This window comes from Sander vitreus, chromosome 19, assembly GCF_031162955.1.
Source record: "Sander vitreus isolate 19-12246 chromosome 19, sanVit1, whole genome shotgun sequence".
Classification (NCBI taxonomy): domain Eukaryota; kingdom Metazoa; phylum Chordata; class Actinopteri; order Perciformes; family Percidae; genus Sander; species Sander vitreus.
In genome coordinates, this window is record NC_135873.1 from 2,019,887 (window position 1) to 2,028,496 (window position 8,610).

Sequence of the window (8,610 nt, forward strand, 5' to 3'; positions counted from 1 at the left end):
TTTTCTCTATAAAAAGTTCAATTACATTGTTAGAAATCATTAAAAAAGGCTACAGAACATATGAAAACTTTTCCTTTGTTTTAGAAGTTTCACTGCTGGAGACAAGACTACTCCCCCTTGACTAAAAAGTCCATTCTCAGTGTTTCAAGTTTCCACATCAAACTTGTGTAAGTTTCATATTGGACCACGTTTGGCTTCCCGAACTAGTTGCAATGTCACTGATCATACGTCCAAGTGTTGAACTGAGATTTAACACGTTCCTCCTTCAGCAGATGAATGTGAAAACAGACTTCTAGTGTCAAACTCCGCACACAAATCCTTCTGCATAGTAAAGCTCAGACATCCACATGAAGAAACAACAAGAAAAATGCATTTATATATTTATTTTACTTTCAATTTGGATTAATTTTGCATTAAGTGTGGTTAGATGTGATATTCTTTACCTCTCATGTATTTTTTTCAGAAACGGGCATGTTCAGAGCACAAAGATGATGCTATACACTCAATATGGGATGTGTGTGTGTGTGTGTGTGTGTGTGTGTGTGTGTGTGTGTATTTCCTCCATGGAAATAATATGAATTTCACGGTGGCTGGACACTTTTAGAGGACTGACCTGTCCTAAAGTAGGCTAGTAGTGCAATGCCTTCATTTGCCTCCAGCATGGACTGAGCACTTAGTGTGTGTGTGTGTGTGTGTGTGTGTGTGTGTGTGTGTGTGTGTGTGTGTGTGTGTGTGTGTGTGTGTGTGTGTTGAGTGAGCGAGAGAGAGAGAGACACACACAAAATGTTGGTCAAGGCAGTTTCCTTTGTCTGTTTGTATGACTGACACACATGCATATACACTCACACGCTAACATTATAGCATTACAACAATAATCGGCTGCTGCATTAGATTATATTCAAATGTATTGTCACCGCACAGAGTACAAGTACCATTCAGCATCTAACCAGAAGACCAAAAAGCAGTAATGTACAGATATGAAGACGCTAAGATATACAGCATGAACTTGAGCAGCAGTTACCACTGGTGGAACTGAAACATGACACAAGGCCAAAACTGCTCACTGAAAGATCACAAGTAAAGAAAGGTTGTGAATATCCAGTTTAGTCTTTAACAGTGTGGTTTATCTTATAAGCTTCTCATATATATATATATATTTTAATTTTAAAATCAAGTACAATATTTCCCTCTGAAATGTCATGAAGTAGAAGTATAAAGTATCATAAAATGGAAATACTCATGTAAAGTCTCTCGAAACTGTACTGAGTCACTTTCCATTGTGGTGCTTCTGTTGTCCAGCATGATGCAGAGCTTGTAAAGGTCTGTGGGCTTTGTATAAACCAAAAAAGTCCATGTTCCAAGGTTGTGAACCACTGGTTTTAATCTTTAAAGGAATACGCCACCGTTTGTTGAAATAGGGTTATTCACCATCTCCTCTATATTTATATAGGTGGCCAAATGCATTTTTGTCTCAGTGCATGCATTGTCTTAGTCTGGCAGCACCGCCGCTAGCTTAGCTTAGCGTAGCAGTGCTTCGGCTGTAGCCTACTTCCACCCAATATAGTCCCAAGTCAATATCTGCCTAGGAAAGCATCTAATCTTAAAAGGATACTTCACCGATTTAGCATTAAGCCTTGTATCAGTAGAAACACAGTAGTATTTTCGAATGACCATGCTTCCCTCCCTCATGTTCCCCTGAGACCAGAGATCTCTGTATTGTGGGTCTGGAAAAGAATCTTCTGATGACAGAAAACGACGATTTTTGCGTCATCGGAAGATTTTTTGCCCAGAGGCAATGGACTACAGCCAGTAGTAGGAGCTACTTCCTCATGTTTTCAACCCGCCCATAGGGGGTTGGACTGTTGTCTTTACCCGAAGCTTGCCGAAGCAAAATGAGTGTCAGCCATCTTGAAGCTTTGCTAACAGGCTCCGTCAGCGAACAATTATGTGCATTCAAACTACCGCACATGTGTACCACCAGGATACATTGGTACAGATCGGAGAATATGCAGGACACTTTATTACAGACGGAATACTCGACACACTACGCGAGCTTTACCTGCTCCCTACTCCCTTGGCTCTTAAACAGAGATACAAAAACTCTTTTATTCCTCGTTCCATTCAGGCACTCAACTTAGCTAAGAAGAGGTGATAGCTCTTGCTTATCTTAATTACCCCTGTATTTCCTTTTTTATTTCATTATCATTATTGATTATTACTTTCATTATGTCCCCAACATAACTCTGCTACTATTCATTCTTAACTCAGGCTGAAGCCGCTGTTTTTTATTGCTGTATTTATTGCTGTTTTTAGTAAGTTAATTGTTGTGTGGTTTGTGTTGTATATTTCCATGTGATGTCTTCCTGCTGCATACAAATTGCCCTTCTGGGACAAAGAATAAACTGAACTGAACTGAACTGAACTGCTACGGAGACCAGCACCTCATCCTGTGGTGTCGCCCGATGCTGCTAGCCGGAGAAAGGGACCTCGACAGCGGTGTGCAGGAGTGGAAAGCAGCTAGGTGGAAAGCTAACGCTAACCGGCCACCTGTCCCATCAATCCTGCTTGCAAGTGTCCGCTCATTAGACAACAAACTGGACTACAGCCAACTTCAACGAAACTCCCAACGCGAGTTCAGAGACTGCTGTGTTTTTGTTGTTGTGGAAACATGGCCGAACAACAGTGTACCGGACTATCCAGCTACCAGGCCGGCTGCTCTGTCACCAGGTAAGACTAGTGGAGGTGGGTTGTGTTAACTAAGGTGACCAGATTTCTGAGACAAAACCTGGGGACATTTTCAGCTCAGAAGCGTAAATACCTCCAAAAAAGGTAATGTTTTTATCTTTGTAAAACTTAAAATGGGGACACTGCCCCAGGGGCGTCACTAGACCTAGAGCTGCACTGGGGCACAAGCCCCCCTAGGGGGGATCCATGGGCATGCTCCCCTGTAAGAACATTTTGTCTATTTTAACATTTAAATGCATCAATCTGGTGCACTTTGAAAAAAATTCAGAGGTTAGACTTGATTATTCTTATATCTATGGATGGGAATATTTGTGCTGTAGCCTGAACTATTTTGCACTTCAGAATTATAACCATGCACACACAGGTGGAATAGTCTTTTTCTTCATATTTTTGCATTAATGTCACTAGGAAGCATACCAGTAGAACTATATATTCATATTTGTAAGGGGGATATATATATATATATATATATATATATATATATATATATATATATATATGTATGTATATATATAATGTGTGTATATATATATATGTGTATATGTATGTATGTATGTAAGTGGGATTGTCTGGAATCTGGCAATATAATAACCATTATGGTGGAATACACTGGCTAAGCAATTAACAAAAATGTCTGTGCTGACATAAATAGTTTACATGAGAATACATTATAATTTTGGCCCTTTGGCTGAGTCTCTATCTGTTAGAGGGAGAGCAGGAGTGCGGTTGTGAAGAATTTGGTAATTTCATGGTGCAGATTAACACTTTTGCTTGCACTATATCCGTGTCACATTCTCATTGGGGGCTGAGCCCCCCTAAAGGTCTGATCCTAGAATCACCCTGCTGCTACTTCATACTTGTACTCCACTACACCTCAGAGGGAAATGTTGTAATGTTTACTGCACTACATTTATCTGACAGCTTTTGCTTTATTGCTTCAGGCATATTTTAAATGTGTAACACCACTTGAGCCACGGTGAAACGTTTCGTGTATGTGGTTGAAATGACAATAAAACACACTTGAGTTGAGTTGACTGTCTCACTGTCTGTCTGTCTGTCTGTAAACGGTAGGCGTGGCGTGGGAGTGGACTCTAAAGCAGTGAAGCAAGTGCATTCTGGGATTTGGTGTCTTTCATCCACATGAGCCAAAAACACATTGTCTGGCTTTTCTCGGCCTAGAAGTCACCAATTTCTAAACAATTTTAACATTTCTACTACATAAGTGACCCAATTTAAAGATATATTCATCTTTCCAACGGTGAAATATCCCTTTAATCTGCATTGCTATTTGTGCTCGTTGTGAATACGCAGGCCACAAGAAGTAATTAGGTTTTGTTTTTGTTGTTGTTGGGTCACTTTTACTCACGACATGCTAACTGGCAACATAGGATTCCATTCACTACGCTAAACTAAGCTAGTAGCGGTGCTGCTGGACTAAGACAATGCATGCACTGAGACAAAAATGCGTTTGCCCACCTATCTACATCTAGGGGAGACGTTGAATAACCTTATTTCAACAAACGGTGGTGTATTCCGTTAACAATGTGTTGTGTTTTATAAACTTCTCAAATGTTTTTAAAAGGATAGTTCATATTTTTTGAAGTGTGGTTGTATGAGGTACATCTCTAAGATCAGTGTGTTAGCTACAGTAGATGGCGGTCGGCACTGAAGCTGTTATCTCTGCTCTATTCAAAGCTACCAGACTCCTTTGACATTTGACCTCGCAGAACACGGGAGTTGCTGCTCTACCGCTGCCTTGATCGGTTAGTTTGTTTGTGTTATTGTGACTTTGTTGTTTTAAAGGGATTTGTTCGGATTCACCAACATACTGCATACTGTTGAAAAAGACTGCTCCAAGGCTGGAGTTTTAGTTACTAGAGTTGTTAGAAATGTCAAAGGGACCACTAGATGGAGGTAAAGACCTGAGGATAATCTAAAGCAGCTAATAGAAGAGGTTCAGTAACACACACACACACACACACACACACATACACACACACAAGTAGTTATTTTGATACTGTAACCTGAACCTCTCCGTCTCTACTGACCATCTGCCACACACACACACACACACACACACTTCATTTTCCATCTCCTGTCTCTAGTTCCCTCCTTCTGTCTCGACTCACCCTTCTCTCTCTCTCTCTCTCTTGCTTGCTCTCTCTCTCTGTCTCACACACACACACACACACACACACACACACACACACACACACACACACACACCTAACCTGCTTGACACAGTAGCATCTGGCATCTTTATGCTGCCTCCTCCCTCCTGAGACACACACACACACACACACACACACACACACACACACTGACAGCTTTCCCTCTCATTTTTCCGCTGCAGCAGCGTGTCGTCCTCTAAACTCTGCAGGTTCAATGAGGTGATACACCTGCATCGTGCCGGGCTAATAATAAAACATTTTTAAATAACCAGCTCATGATAACCAACAATTTACATTATTCAAAATAGTAAATACATAATAAAGATCTACAGTATTCATCTTCATGAATGATACAGTTTGAGTTCTTCAGACTCTTCACATGTAACACACGTAACAGATTGATCTAAATTCACCAAAGTGCTTTATTTTCAGCTAAAACATGTTTTTATTTATGCTGATACATAGAATGTAAAACAACAATAAAGATCTTTTTTTCTTTCTTTTTTTCCTATTGTTTTGTTACAGGTTTTTAGGTAAAGCAAGCTGGAATGTATCCAGCGCTCAGCCTCAAAGATAAGGAGGGAGCTCAGAGAGCCGCTGCGTCTTCACGTCTAGAAGGGCATCTGATCAAGATACCTCCGGACCGCCTTCCTTTGGAGGTTTTCCAGGCACGAACAACTGGGAGGAGACCTCGGGGTAGACCCAGAACACACTGAAGAGATAATATATCTCATCTGGCCTGGAAACACCTCATGATCGTCCAGGAGGAGCTGGCTGTGGAGAAGGAAGTCTGGAATACCTCGCTCCGCCGGCTGCCGCTGCTTTCTTATGGATGTTATTTATTTTCTGCAGCACATTTCCACATCGCAGCCTACGCCTTCAAACAACAGATTTACAGTACTCGATAAAACAAACCAGAAGTTTGCACAAAAAGGGTCTTGTTTTAATGCAGCTAAACTACAAGAGTCAGAACGTGACACGGCGCAGGATTGGGAACGTTCGTGCTTTCCCTCTCGTCATTGAAAGACACGAGAAGATCAAGTGCTAAACATCACCTCCGGGTGTGACGTTAGTGTCACATCCTCTGTCGAATGTGGAGACCTTTGACCTGTGAATGTGGATTAAAATCCTGATCTTAACATCTGTCGACTTCTTGAGGGGAAAATCCATCCAAAGTGGAGGAGTGTGCACAGACCATGGCATTTCTACAAAATGAACCAAAGAAGAGATGCAGCGTGACGAGGAAGGGGACATGATGTGGAAAAAGAAAGAGCTCTGATCTCACACACACACACACACACACACACACACACACACACACACACAGCGAGTGTGTACTGATGAAGGATACGCTGGAAAAAGCTGCACAAAACAGAACAGGTGCAAACCATTAACTGTATGGAAAGTCAAATAGCAAGGCTGTGTGTGTGTGTGTGTGTGTGTGTGTGTGTGTGTGTGAGTGTGTGAAACCATTTAAAGTCCCCACCAACTTATCACCTGAGACTTTCTATGTCCTCAATTCAGTAAACTCCGCCCGCCTGCTCCGCCCCGCAGCTCAAAACAAACACTGTGACCAATTTTAGCTTTAGCCTCTTCTCCTAAAGTCCTCTTAACGTCACTTGCAGACTGCAGAATTTCAAGTGTTTATCTCAACGAGATTATTTCATATTTCCAATCGTTCCTTCTTGTTAAAAGTTTTGCTGCATGTTTTGTTTCTTTTTATCTTGAATAATGTGACTGCAGAGAAGGTCAGCTGTTGCTTTAAACCTAATTATGGAATTAAGAGAAGCAGGAAGCTGAATTAAGACACTTCAGCTGTCACGTCTCGTTTCTTCTGAATGTGTCACACAAAACGCTGTTTGATGGGTCTAGCTGTTGAAACATTAACACCAAAACTCCAGCCTTGATTAATATGTTGAAAATCAAAAACAGACCAGATTCCTGACCTGTACAGTAAATTCATACAAGCTGTTTTGTTTTCTGTGGCCATTTTAATGATCTCTTGTTTCTGCTTTATTGTCCCCCCCCCAGCCGCCAAAATGATAACCAGAGTCTCTGTCTTCCATATGTGGTCTTAAAGGTCCAGTGTGTAACGTGTTTAGTTGTTCATTATCAAAATCTGTGTTGCCCGTTCACAAACGTGTCCTTTTTCATGAATATTTACCACCACCATCAATTCCAAGTATTCCTTTTGGCTTGAAATTTTACATTTGCATTTGCATGAACTGGGTTAGACGCTCCATATTCATGCGCCATCTTGAAATACGTTAGCCGGTAAGGGACATACAGGTCATACTGCTCCGGCTTTCGCGTTTTGGTTGTCACATGATAAACTCACAGGTGCTGCTAATGCTGCTAATGGGTATCATAGCTTCCCGGCCCCCGGCAAGGAAACATGGAGGACCACACATATTCAAAATCCAATTTTCAGGAACAGGAGTCTTCTTCGCCCAGAAAAAGAAAAAGGATATTGAGGATATTAAGAGTAAGAGACCGGCTTTTTGAAGCGTGAAGGCTACCGTAGCTGTAAAACGTACTTTGAACTGCGTGGTGAGAGAGAGTTGATTGCGATATATGATCTCAACGCTAGATGGGAGAAATTCCTACACATTGGACCTTTAAAGGTATAGTAAGTGATGTTAATCCAATACACTTTTTAATCAAAATCAGTGAACATCTCCTCACGGTCACCTAGCTCTCTGTTTTCTGTGTGCGTTAAAAATAAATCCGGTGTTAATACACAGCCCTGGCCGTGTAAATGAAAAACAAACAGAAAGGAGTGCAAGAGCCACAAAACACTGTTCCAGCCAATCAGGCAGCGACGGAGGGGGGGAGGCAGCATTTGAATGTGCCGGGTGGCCAGTAGTTACGGCAAGTAGTTAACTGTCTGTGAATCTGGGGGGCGGAGCTTATGAAGGGGGGTGGGGTGGGGATCAACAATCTTTGCACCGTATCACTTACTGCACCTTTAACTTAGGTCAGAAAGGAGCATGGCAGAGATAGTGATGGATGAGGGATGATGGACAACACACTTAACCAGAAATAGGGAACTATTGATTGATGATATTGATTGATTCAATTCGATACAACTTGAGGTGGTTTTAACCTTTGTTGAAAAGATTTGATGTGCTAAATGGGATATGGAAATGCCTTTACCGAATAAACTCTGATGTGAAAATGTAACTAATAGGACTGATCAGCTGTTTAGGCTGTCGTTGTCTTCTTTGATATTCCAATAATAAAGTGTCTTCGTCCCGGACAGCATGAAACACGGCCAATAATAAGAAATGAACAATTAAAACTTGCTGAATTGAAACAAATTCCTTAAGTCTTCTCTCAATTTTTCTCTCGTACGGAGCAGCAGATGGCTAAGGCGACACATTCAGCTTCCCGTTCTTCTTTCTCAGTTTGCTGGCGGATTCGACCATGTGTAGCCTTTAGCGCCAACTTCTGCCCAAATCACACTGTAGCCGAGTGTTTTCGCTCCAAAGGTGCTGTAGGTAGGATTGTGAAGATCCAGGACTTAGCCAAAAAGGCCTCCCTCTTTTCCGCTAAAGCCCAAAACGGTGTCATAAGCCCCTCCCCCCACAAGGGAGAATGAATGCTTGTGCATGAGCAGTGATTGACATGCAGTTAGACAACCCCCCCCCCCCCCGGCACTGATTGGTGCATCTGAACAGGGAGCTGTGGATTT